The sequence below is a fragment of the Neolamprologus brichardi genome, chromosome 17 (assembly GCF_056152115.1).
Source record: "Neolamprologus brichardi isolate AB-2024 chromosome 17, ASM5615211v1, whole genome shotgun sequence".
Lineage (NCBI taxonomy): Eukaryota > Metazoa > Chordata > Actinopteri > Cichliformes > Cichlidae > Neolamprologus > Neolamprologus brichardi.
Window position 1 is genome coordinate 10,577,646 of NC_142120.1, and position 12,551 is coordinate 10,590,196.

The following is a 12,551-nucleotide window of genomic DNA, read 5'->3' on the forward strand; positions in this document are numbered from 1 at the left end:
AGGCAAGTGTTAGGGAAATAGGTTAAAGCTGGTGCATAGGATATCTGTGTGTGTGTGTGCTTGAGTGTTTGAGAGGGAGAGAAAAGCTCCCCTCAAGGAGCTGTTGTACATCAGAGAGGCTTAAAAAAAAAAAAGACAGCGAGACGGCAAACACACTCACACAGACACACACACACACACACATACACAGCATTGACAGGGAAGGGAATAAAATAACTGGAGGATTTGGAGGGAAAACAAATCAAAGAGACGTGAAGAAGGAGAGGCAGGGAAGCAGACACAGGAAAGGGAGGTAGAGAGACAAAGGAAGTAAGAGGGGAAGAGAGAGCAAGATGGAGAGAAGGGCAGGTGGGACTACTGCATGACAGAATGAGGATCTGTTCTTGACATATTCCCCCCTTTTTCTCGCTCCCTTTTTTCCCTCTAAAAAAACTTCTCCCGCTCCCTCACCTCTCTTTCTCTTTGTCTGTCGCTCAGACGCACGCACACACACACTTAAAAACACACACTGTGACTAATAAGAAAAGTGTAAAAATGCATTATCTATGGTGTGCGGGAGTTTGCTCTTCCCATGAGACCACACACACACACACACACACACAAACACAGAGACACACAAAGAAGTGTGACAAAGCTGCAGCTTTGTGCTCACTGTGGTTCTTTACAGTAAATCCATTTCTATGCTTAGCTACTGAGACCAAGACATCTGCTTACAATCTGTCAGCACAAACTCACTCCTGCCATATTAACCAGTGAAAGTAATGGACACCTGTGAGTCCCACATGTTCACTGAAGTGCAATTTATCTTATGACTACGTAAGAGTAACTGAAATCTTTCAGCTGATCTTTATCGGCGTCATACAACGCTACTGCGTGTCGGTGGATTAAGGGGAAGTAGACGGAGGTTGGATGCAACTTTCACATCTTCTAATCCATGGCTCTCGAAGGTTTGATGAATGGCTACCACTTCTGGGAGCCAGCTTGTGATGGAGGGATTTACAGGAAAAATGTGCATGTCAAACACTTTATTGTTCAGAGGTGGGTGGCTAATGTTGCTAATTGTCCTCTTTGGACTGGTTGAAGATTTTGAATCGTTAGTGAGAAGACTGATACAGTTCCTGACCCTTGATGTAATTCTTTGTGTACTTTTTCTGTGCCATTTCACTACATCAACTATGCTTGGGCTAAATATATTACAGTACTTTATGGGCAACATAATGTGTTATCAGAGGTGGTCATTGGCCAATAGACCACACTTGGAATACCCATCTTCTAATAACACCTTAAAAACCAAAATACCCTGATCTTCAAATCACGCCGACATTCAAAGATATTTACAGACAAGTGACGACTGAGCTGACGCCTTCTGCACACAGAGGGAGCCTGCCCTTCAGCAGACAACCCATGTTGTAATTAGAGCGTAACAAGCATTCAGTTAAACTCCATCTCTGGCTGTAGAGCTCGAACGCCGGCCGTGTGGCACATTAAACTCTCTTGTGGCGCACTGTGCACAAAAACACACACATGGCTGTTCTTTTTTTGTTTTGCATCAAACCTTTGCCCTTCATTTCATGGTGCGCATCTTCATTCATCAGCACGATTATGGGCAATTTTATTGATTTTGATATTGATCTTCATTTTCTAAAGATAGCATCCATGCTGCCTAATCAACATCACATGATTGTTACTACACTGTCATCCCTGTTTTAGTGAATTCCCTTTTCTTAAACAGCTCACTCAGGGCCAATAAGATAATTAATGCAGTGAGAATTCTTTGTAAAGAAAACTATTTTAACTAGCAGTGAAAAATGTGCACACTTATGTCTGCACTTTTTAATTTGTTAAATACGAAAAAAATGATAGCACTATTAAAATTATAATTATAAATTTGCAGCTTTTTCTTATTATACAATATTTGAAATTGAAAAAAAAAGCTACTACTACCTACTACATTTTCAGAAATATTTGTGGGAATTTTTTTTTGTACTACTTGAACACTAAAGTGGCACTCCAATGAGATGACAGCGCCAGCAGTGGCAGCTCATTTGATTTTCAGACCCCTGTTTTAGAGCATTGGTTAGTGAAAGGAGACTGATTGTTTTCCTGGTTATGACTGTTTAAGAGCCTCCATGATTTCTCAGTGGATTTCAATTCTCATTAATTTGTGCAAAAAAAGCCAGCCAGTGACAAGAATGCATCACTTTGTTTCTCAGCTACAACATTGCTGATGTTTTGGTTTAGCAGACAAAAGAACTGTGCTCATTACAGTGAACTACAGTGAATTAATGTGTCTATTTAGTTTGACGACAGTATATATAACATGTAGAGGCTAATACTTCATATTTGTGACTGAACTTTACCTTCTACTGAAGCAAAAACGCTATTTTTAGATTTATGCGGCGCAACACTAAACACAGCTGCTATTTCTTTACATTTACATTTAAATTTTTATCATCTTTCAATGTCAATCTTGCTCACAAAACTAAGAAAAGGCAAAACTCAAACAATGATTAAAGCTATTTCGCTTTGAAATATAACCCATTGTTCCCATTTCCATCGTTTTATTTCAGTTAACAATCACTTTACTGCGAGCCAGCTTTCCCAAAAAGGAGGGAAAAGTCTGAAAAGAAAATGTTATCATCACATTACAAATATTCATTATACCCATAGTTTAACCATGATTACAAAGTTGAATCATCAAACTATTTTGGTCAATTTTTAGCTTCATCTGAAGCTGACTGGTTTGTCACTGGTTTGTTCGGTTCTCCTCTGCCGGTCTTATACTGCACTTTTATTATTCCCAGAATAGAAATGAAATCGTCTGGCACTTCCAACATACAATCAGAGGCTTTGAAAGAATCCACGTTTTGTTTTCTGTTTTTCGATACGTTTTCTTTCTTCATCACTCCCTCTCTCTCTTTAATTGCTGTTTAATGATCTGTTTGATGGCCTGGCACACGCAACCTGTAATCAGCCTGAGGAAAAGAGGCAACTTTAGGTTTTGCCGCATCCTTTTTTCCTTTATCTGTTTTTCCTCTCCACTTGTTTCTTTTAGCTGTAATCTCCCTGTTATAAATATAACCCCAACCCCCCACCCACCCAACTGAGTTTAATTCAAAGAATTGGGCTACATGTCCGAAAAAATGACAACAAAAAGCATACATGATGCCAGCGACATGAAAGTAAACATTCACTGGTTTACAAGGATTCTTTTGTTTGTAGAAAATCAAATAAAAAAAACAAACTTCTGAGTGAAGCGTGTCTTTTATTGTCTCTAGTTTACCGATTCAAATGTTTCAGATTCCTACAAAAAGTAAAAAAGAATCAGAACAGAGGCAGAGAGCCAGAGACAGACAAAAGGGAAATACAGAGCGCACAAAAAAAGTGGAGAGAAGAGAGCGAGACATAAAGCGTGGCGCCCTGATTTGAGCTTGTAAGACTAAGTGTCAAAACTGCGTGCCCCTTTTTGTCATACTAAGCTCTGAACATGTCTGTTACACACACACACACACACACACACACACACACACACACACACACACACACACACACACACACACACAAGAAACACACACAAACACAGACTTGCTTTGGCACACTGTGGATTAATCTCATTGCTGTCTGAGGGGATCAAAGCGCATCTCTGTGCTTGGTGTGCTGCCACGAGCATCATGTGTACATGCATTCGTGTGGGAGGATGTATTTTTATGCGTCTGTGCGTATGTGTTTGTATACATCTCCAAGCATTCCTCTGGGAGGGAAAGCTTCTCAGCAGTCTTGCTGTCTGTTTCTTTATTTTTTTGTAAACGACTGTGTGTGTGTGTGTGTCTTACACATGCAGCATATTGTTAGTGACAGCTGTAAAAAGCAGAGATGTCATTCCATTGACAGAGCCTTCGAAAATGAGATCTTCGACTACACACACACACACACACACACGCAAAAGCGCAAAAAGAGAGCCCGACACGTCATCGATTAGTTTCAGTATGTAGTGACAACGGTGAAGACACGGACGGTGGGAGATATACAGCTTGCCAAACAGAAATCAGGCAATAATGACTTTGCCAGACAGGTGTAGGCTTAAAAGAAGGGATGGCAATGGAGAGATGAATGGAAAGAGATGAAGAAAAGTGGAAGGGAGGATGCAAGGGAGGAGACAAAAAAGGAGGATGGAATGGACTGAGAGAAGTTATTTCAGGTTGAAAGATGAAGTAAAGGAGGGACGACAGGAATGAAGGGAGGGATGGCGGAAAGGGCGCAGGGGGAAGGAGAAGGAGTCTGGTAGGGAGATAAAACAGAGAACAGAGGAGCTAAGGAGAAATAAATTGAATTTATAGCATTCACCTTGAGGCATCAGCCAAGGTTCTCACTGCAGGAGACTGAAGACAGCAAAGCCGCTTCGTGTGTCTGCAGACTTTCTTTATGGCCTAATTGTACACGAGGCTCAAAATCTAGTCTTTGTGTGCACAAGTGAAAAAGACAAATTCGATATTTTTTTTCCTCAAACGGACTCTCAATCTACTAAAAAGCTTCATCTTAGTGGGTTAAAATCAGTCCAGTCTGTTGTGCGCACAGGAGATCCAGTTCTATTATATCCAGATGGAGTTTGGTGTTGCTGGGGATTTAAAGGAAAAAAATTCTCAGTGAATCATCTCCTAATACGAGATTATCACTACTTTCTCAGCCCGAGGCAGCATCCCACACACAGATTAAATAACTAAAATGTTCTGCGTCTTTCTCTGCAGAAAGGAAATAACTGCCAGTGCTGCCAATGACTTTGTTTGCCTGTTGCTGAAAACCTTGACGTCATGCATCGTCGCCCTGATTTCTTCTCTTCTTTGAGTTTCTTCAGTGTTTTCTTTTCTGATGACCTGTTTACAACATTTGGTGCAACAGATGATTTCTGAGGTTCATAAAATGTTAAGTGAATTTTTCTTGTCTGGTAAAAATATGATCAATAAATTAGTTGACATAAAGTTGTGCATAAAGGTAGGGCATGAAAGTAAAAGAAGGGGACATTAACCATAAAGCGTCATCTCAAAGATTGATGGATGAACGGAAGATGGAAGGCAGACAGAGATGAAGGGAATATCATTTCTTTGGGATATCATGCAGTTTTGTTGGATATGTTGTAAGTTGTTGTAGGACAGCTGTCTTTCTCCTTTTCTCTCTGCCAAAAAGACATTTTCTGCTTTTCTTTCTTTCATTTAATTTATCCTCTTACTCCTTCCCCCCTAAATCGACTTGTACTTCCTGCCCTGACCTCTTTACTGTCTTTTCCGCTGCTTCCTCTGTGAGCCCCTCGTTCTCTCCTGCACATCTCCTCTCCTCTTATCACTTTTTAATTAGGTAAATTAACATTTGATACATTATAAAATTATTTAAATAAAAAAACAAGGCTTTTGATTTCAAGAAAAGAAATGATATTTATAGATAACAGTCGTCTAGGAGGAGAAAACAATCATGGAGACATGTACGCTTTAATCATTATAGCATGATGTATCGTGTTCTAGCTGTTTATGAGAGCAGCATAATTAGAACCCAAAATCTCAGAATTAAGAAGCCAGAGTTTACACCTCAACAAACCCAGTTCTGTTGGAATGAAAATGTCATATAAAAATGTGGTCAGATAGACAGATAGACAGATAGATAGATAGATAGATAGATAGATTAACACCCACTTAATCTCTGAGTTTATTTTATATCTATGTGACAAACACCTTAATGAACACTTAAGCTTGGGTTACTCTGCCCTTGATCTATAAAAAATGAGGACACAATGAGACAACTCAGTCACTGAGAGGAAGATTTCCTATATTCATGCAATTTATTATTTTTGAACAATTGTGTGAATTTTTGTATTGATGTACTTTTCTTGATTTCATCTGTACAGGTGTTCCACACACTAACTCCTCTGACTGTAATGCTGTGATATTTTACATTTGTCCTTACTACAGGCTTGCTGAACATAAGGATTCCTCTCAAGTCATGAGTATTTGGTCTTTTTTGGAACAAGTTCTGAATGTTGTGAGGTGAAGATTTATTTGCTGCTTTGTACATTGTTTGCGCAGTTCTGAGGTCAACCAAATCTTTAAATTTGAGAATATTTAATTTGATAAAAAGTGGATTTGACACAAACCGTGTCAGATTTCCAGCACAACATGGTGGTTATCGCTGTCACATGACAGCAACAAGGTTCTGTGGCTGAGCCTGTTGGTTGGCCGAGTCTTTGCTGTAGCAGCTTCCATTTTTTTGTCGAGTCCTTCAAGAGAAAGCAACTGGAGGTTTGTAAAGATGTTTCACGTCTCATCCAAGAGGCTTCTTGAGCTCTAAAACAACTGATGGTGACGAGAACTCACATGATGGTGGTGTGGGGCTTAGAGGTATCACACCTTGGCCCCAGTGATGGTAATGACCCACATTTTTGTTCATTATATGATTAATAGTGGGTCATTGACGCTCAGGACCACCTCCAGGGGGACAACCACAAGAGGTGAAGTCCCAGTGATTCTCCATCAGAGATGATCCAATCTCCATCATCAAAGAAGCCTCTCGGATGTGGCTAATACATCTTCGGGGACTTAAAGAAGCCCAGCTGCTTTATTTTCTCAGCACTCAGGACTACCATGACCTGGATGACTGAAACCTGCACGAGTTTACATGCTTTTCTTGTGCCTGCGTAGGCTTCCTCTGGGCCTTGAGTAACTGTTGCTTCTAAATTGACCACAGTTGTTAGTATGTGGTTGTCTATCTTTTTGTGGTAGCCCTTGCGACCAGTCCACATTGTATTCTGCTTCTTGCTCAGTGTCAACAAAGAGAGGCTTTACCTCCACCGCAACTCTCATTGGATAAGCAGTCAAGAAAATGCATGGATGAATGAAAAGTTCAACTGCTTTGACATGTTTAACTGTAATCTGGGTGTTTCTGTGTTGACAGGATCTGGTCTTATCATGCTGAATGAGTTAACGGGTGAAATATGTAACAACTCGTCATCACAGTAAAAATCGTAAAATTACAGCCTCGCATTAAAGGTTTTCTTGGCAGACTTTTCCCTGTGAAAAATAAAAGCATAAAGGGCGTTGCTGTCCATACTGTAAAGCCTTTTAAGGAAAACAACCTCCTTTTGGGATGACTTCCATCAATCGAGTCCTGATGGAGATGTTAAAGTTATGGTTCTGCTGGATTTACTGTGTGTTCGTCTTGGACAACGAAAACAGCTGCATCAACTGAAACATGACCAAACACATCACATGTACCTCACTGGGAGCTAGAAACTGTCCCAACACATACAGCAACCATAAAAGATGGACACGGATGTGTGTGTTTGACTTTGTATGAAACTGATGAATAGAAATGAGGGAAAGACAGAGCGAGGGATGTGTGTTAAATGTCAGTTAAGCTGAACAGCAGAAAGCAAAATAGGCTTTAATTCATTTAGATTGAGATTTCAGACCTGACACCCTGCTGTTACGCACACACTGTCAGCACATTCCTGCAGCTGGCTGCGACACACAGTCGCACACACACACCTGCATGTGCCAAACTATAGAAACACATGACAGCGCGCATGCACATCAACCCAAAGGAGACTGGAAGAAAATGAGCATGTGCATTTTTAATATAAACCCTGAAGAAAATAAGTCACGTGTTGGAACCCTGCAGGGCAGATGTGCGTGGCTCTTTTTGTGTATTTGTACTTGTGTGTGTGTGCATTAAAGTCTGTAAAGACATATAGAACCAGCTGCTGAGAACTACAGCACAAAGATAGACTTAAAGCCTCACAACTTCACATCGGTGTGTGTGTGTGTGTGTGTGTGTGTGGAGGGAGGAAACAAGAGAAGGTGAGAAAGCGAGACAGAACGTCAGTATGTACATTCGCTCAGCTGTATTTGGTATATGTTCCCGCATGGGAGTGAGTGTTTGTATGTGTTTGCCCAAGAAACCACTGAAACATGCTGTATCATATATCATGTCTTACAGCAACATTAAACCTTACACCGATGTAAAACTGGGCAGCAAATCAGACATCAAACCCCCAAGAGTTAGAGCGGCCCGTGTGCGCAGAGACAGCTTCATGTGCAATACATTGAGATATATGAACACAAGGGACGCCGCCACCTTAAACATCTCATGTTTCACGTGTGGGAGAAAGCTAGAAACAAATGACGTGTTTGCTGACCGTACTCTAATGTCTTGTGAAAAATATGAGCAATGGCGTCATGGGCATAACTCACTGAGAGGCAAGTACCAGCTACCTGAAATGTCTAAATTTTTCACTAAGGAGGAACAGACACAGATATGCATTATCTCAAATGTGTGGAGAGACCTGCAACGGCATGAAAAATATAAGAGCTCTAAAATCCAGCATTGTTGGATACTCAAATAAATTACATAAGCCCCTGAAGGCAATTCATGGAGGGTTTTTAGAGATTTGATAAGGTTGCTCCAAAACAGATACCAACTGAAAACAGTAGACTCAGCCAAAAAAAACAAACAAACTACAGCCCAGTGCATACTACTGTGCCAACTATAATCAGTATTTGTGAAGGAGATAAACAGTTAGTTAGACAAACGTTTTATTGATTAAAGTAGGACTTGTTGATTTATCAGTATGTTATACAAACATAATGTTTCATTGTTAGGAAAATTCTACACCAAAAAGAAGAGTTTGATGATAATTATAAATTTGTCTTGACGTTTCTTATGTGTGGAAACAACACAAAGAAACTTTAATAGTAAAACACACTGCTGAGTTAGAATATGTGTTAAAGATTGAGGCCAAGGGCAAGAGGGAAAAAAAGAGGGGGGGGGAAAGTCATTATTTGCAGACACATAATGAATGTATAATTCACTGATTCGTCACACTGAACTTTATTTATCTGCTCCAGAAACAGCAGAGGTTATCAGCAGAGTAAATATTTGGTTTAATGTAGAGTAGGTTTGAGCTGTGTATGGAAACACGCAGTCACCTCACAGTTCAGGTTGCAAGCTGGAACAAAATGGCGACAGGAGCTTAATCATGGGAATCATGCTATATTTATACTCGCATTCACACATACATTCAGCTGGTAGGGGAGGGATGTTAAATGATGCACAGACTAAACTGGCTGCTTGAGATTGTTAATTAGAGTCTGACCGATAATGGATTCTTGTGGCTGCAGCAGCAAAAAAATTCCTATACTGATACACTGGACAGTATTTAATACAAATATATCCATAGGTTATATGTCAGACTTATGTTAAAGGGGAAATGTGACGGTGCCATTACTTATGATCTTGCCAGCTCTTTCTTTTAAAATCTAGCTGGTAATTTGTAGTGAAGTTCCCCCTCCTCAGCTGTGATGTTTTTCTGGTACATGTGTGCCAACTTTTTCTACTAATTAAAATCTAATAAAAAAAAAAAAAAAGCATGACAGAAAAGTTCCTGTTTTTCTACTATATACAATAAAAATTTCAGTTTTTTCACAAAAGGTAATTAATGCGCAGTTAAACGTCCTTATAGTGATGGAAAGGCGAGTTTCTTTGGTCCGACTCACTTAAGATCAAAGTGGGTTGCATGTGGTCCACGATGTATAATGAGTTGGACATCCCTGGTCTCAATAACCTGGTGAATTTCAAAAGTGAGCGTTGGATTTTGGAAGAAAGGATTTTTCCTATATTATAGCAAAAATAAAGGAATCTTTATTTTTAAAGCCTCTGATTAACAGTAATTCTTTTTGTTGTCTTGATGCATGCTCAGTCATCCAGGTAAGTAAATCTCCAAAAGTTGATTCTGTTCATCTGGATGTAGCGTTTGGTGGAGCTGATCACAGCCACAGAAACAGCAATTCGTAACAACAATATTGCAGAAGTGGAAGCAGAGCAACTACGGACAAACGTTTCGGCCTGTCTCAGCAATCCAAAGCCCCCAGCATCCAACATCACCATGAAGGAGAGGAAGCCACTCACATCACTTGATGATGACAACAACATTATCATCCTTACGGCAGACAAGGGTAGGTGCACAGTATTGCTAAACCAGAAAGACTATCATGATAAAATTTTGTCACTACTCAGTGATGAAAATACTTATGAGTCCCTGAAACGAGACCCAGGAAGTGGCTACAGGAAGAGAGTGATAGACTGTCTGAAGCAGTTAGAACAAGACAAGGCTATTGACCGGACCTCATACCGCAGGCTATACCCAGGGGAGTCTGTATGGTTTACCGAAAGACCGAGGCCAGGACTCTGTAGTCTATTTACACCTACAGGCCAGTGGACACTCTTTCAATGATGAGGATGTACACATCTTGGACAGGGAGGAACGCTGGTTTGAGCGCGGAGTCAAGGAGGCCATTTACGTGAAAAGGGAAAGACCATCTCTGAATCGAGGAGGGGGCCTTTCGCCATCTTACAATGCTGTGATTGCAGCCATTCCCCAACTCTCTGTGAATGGTACTCATGGCCATTGATCAGTGGGCTTTGGTCAGTGGTTGTTGATCAATGGTCATGAGAATTTGCATAATTATGATTAAGGAACTGGCCTCACAGCCCATTGTTCCTTCACTGGGCTGGTTTCAGTCATTATGGAAATGTACTGTTTATAAGATTTGGCGAAACCTGCAGTCAGCTGAGACTGAAGAAGTCACTTGGATGAGTGACGAAACGTTTCTCCCACAAAACGCTACGTCCAGATGAACAGAATCAACTTTTGGAGATTGTTTTTGTTTGTTTTTTTTACCGTTGAACAAGTAAAATGGAAACTTCTTTTTTTAACTTTCAGCACTCAGTCATCATGCTGTTACTGCTGTGTGTAGTCATGCTCAGAAGTACGATTCTGAACCGTGAAAAACTCCTGGTACTCTATACTTATGGGGTGGTCAGCGTGTATGTGTGTGTTTATATGACGTTAATATGTGTTTGTGTGTTCTCTGTTTGTAACTCTGTGTACAGGATATAAGAAGCATGTGTGTGTGTGTGTGTGTCTATTCACGTCTGTGCCTGTTACGTAAATATTCATCATGAAGTCATTGTATGTATAAAAGAAATGCTAGACAGGGCTTGACATCGGTAAATCAATCAAGAGTGCGCTTGCACACGTGCGCGCGCACACAGATGCAATTTCATGCAAACACAACACCACACATTCTGATTCACTGACGCCTGCAATAATCACACGAGTCATTGCTACACCAATAAAACGGTCCGTAACTCTGCTCACCTGGACTGTGAATGGACATGCACAGACTTACACACACACACTGTCTCCCTAAAAAAGAATAAAAATAAAAATGCAAACTTGGAGTTCAGGAAAACTAAATCACAATGGAAGCCCTCATTTCCCATGATCCAACAGTTGACTGTCCCACAATCTGTTTAAATAGACAGGGCATGCTGACAGTCTCTTTGGCATCTCTTTCAGCCCAGTGCACTGTTCCACTAAACTGGACCTTGTTGTAAGATCTCAGTGAGGATATAAAATAGCAGAAGGGACTCCTCTTTGCTGCATTTAAGCTACAAACCCATCTATTAAACCGTACCTTGAGTTAGACTGTGTAGGTGTCTGTTAATGTAATCAATCATATTACGAGAGCTTTACAGCGGTACATGGTTATTGCATTATCACAGTACTTAAGTATATCATTTTAAAGTGTGGAGAGAAAGAGAGAGAAGATAGAAGAAAGAGGGGGAGGAATAAGAGGGGAGAGTTAATGAGGTGCCGGGTGAAGATCATGTCAATGTGACCAGTCATAGAAACTGAAGCAGCAGAAGAGACTCCTGGAGATATCAAGAGTTGATTGTTCTGTATTTAAATTCTAAGCAGTGAGAATAAATTAGAAACTTTGGAAACTTTATATACTGTTAAACTAAAACTGAATGCAGCCTTTTTACGTTAACCTCTGCATTAAAGAGAATAACATAGCACGACTGTGTGCAAAACGTACCACAAATCACAGCTCTAGGAATTGTATTTTCAGACCAGATATTGACGTATGATACAGCAATCAATATTTCCTAGGACATTTGAGACATCACCCACGCTTTTATTAAATAACGATGTAGTCGAAAAAATATTTAAAAAATGTTGAGATATGTCTAAAAGCAGCAGGTTTCCCAGTCTGGCTTCCCACAAAGCATACTAAGACTTTATATTTCACTGGGTAAATGATTTATACTCAGAGTTTGTATGAGGTTCTGGTCAGTGTGTTGCCAACAGTGGATGGCAGTCAGCACACCACCAAGCAGATAGGAGCATTAACCCGCACAGAAACTAAAGCCATGCAGAGTATGTCCATGTAAAAGAATTAATATAAATTTTAATGAACCCAATGGGGGGGGCAGCACGGTGGCACGGTGGCAAGAAGGTCCTGAGTTCAATTCCACCATCAGGCCGGGGTCTTTCTGTGTGGAGTTTGCATGTTCTCCCCATGTTTGCGTGGGTTCTCCCCAGGTACTCCTGCTTCCTCCCACAGTCCAAAGACATGCAGTTAGTGGGGATAGGTTAATTGGAAACACTAAATCACCCATAGGTGTGAATGCGGGAGTGAATGTAAGTGCGATTGGTTCTCTCC

General features: G+C 40.5%; 1 protein-coding gene across 10 annotated transcripts in view; it reads right to left on the bottom strand.

The window, feature by feature from the left end:
* Positions 1-12,551, bottom strand: part of LOC102799062 (ELKS/Rab6-interacting/CAST family member 1-like) — a 142,647-nt gene that overhangs the window by 50,238 nt on the left and 79,858 nt on the right. The gene's annotated exons all lie outside the window — the stretch shown is intronic.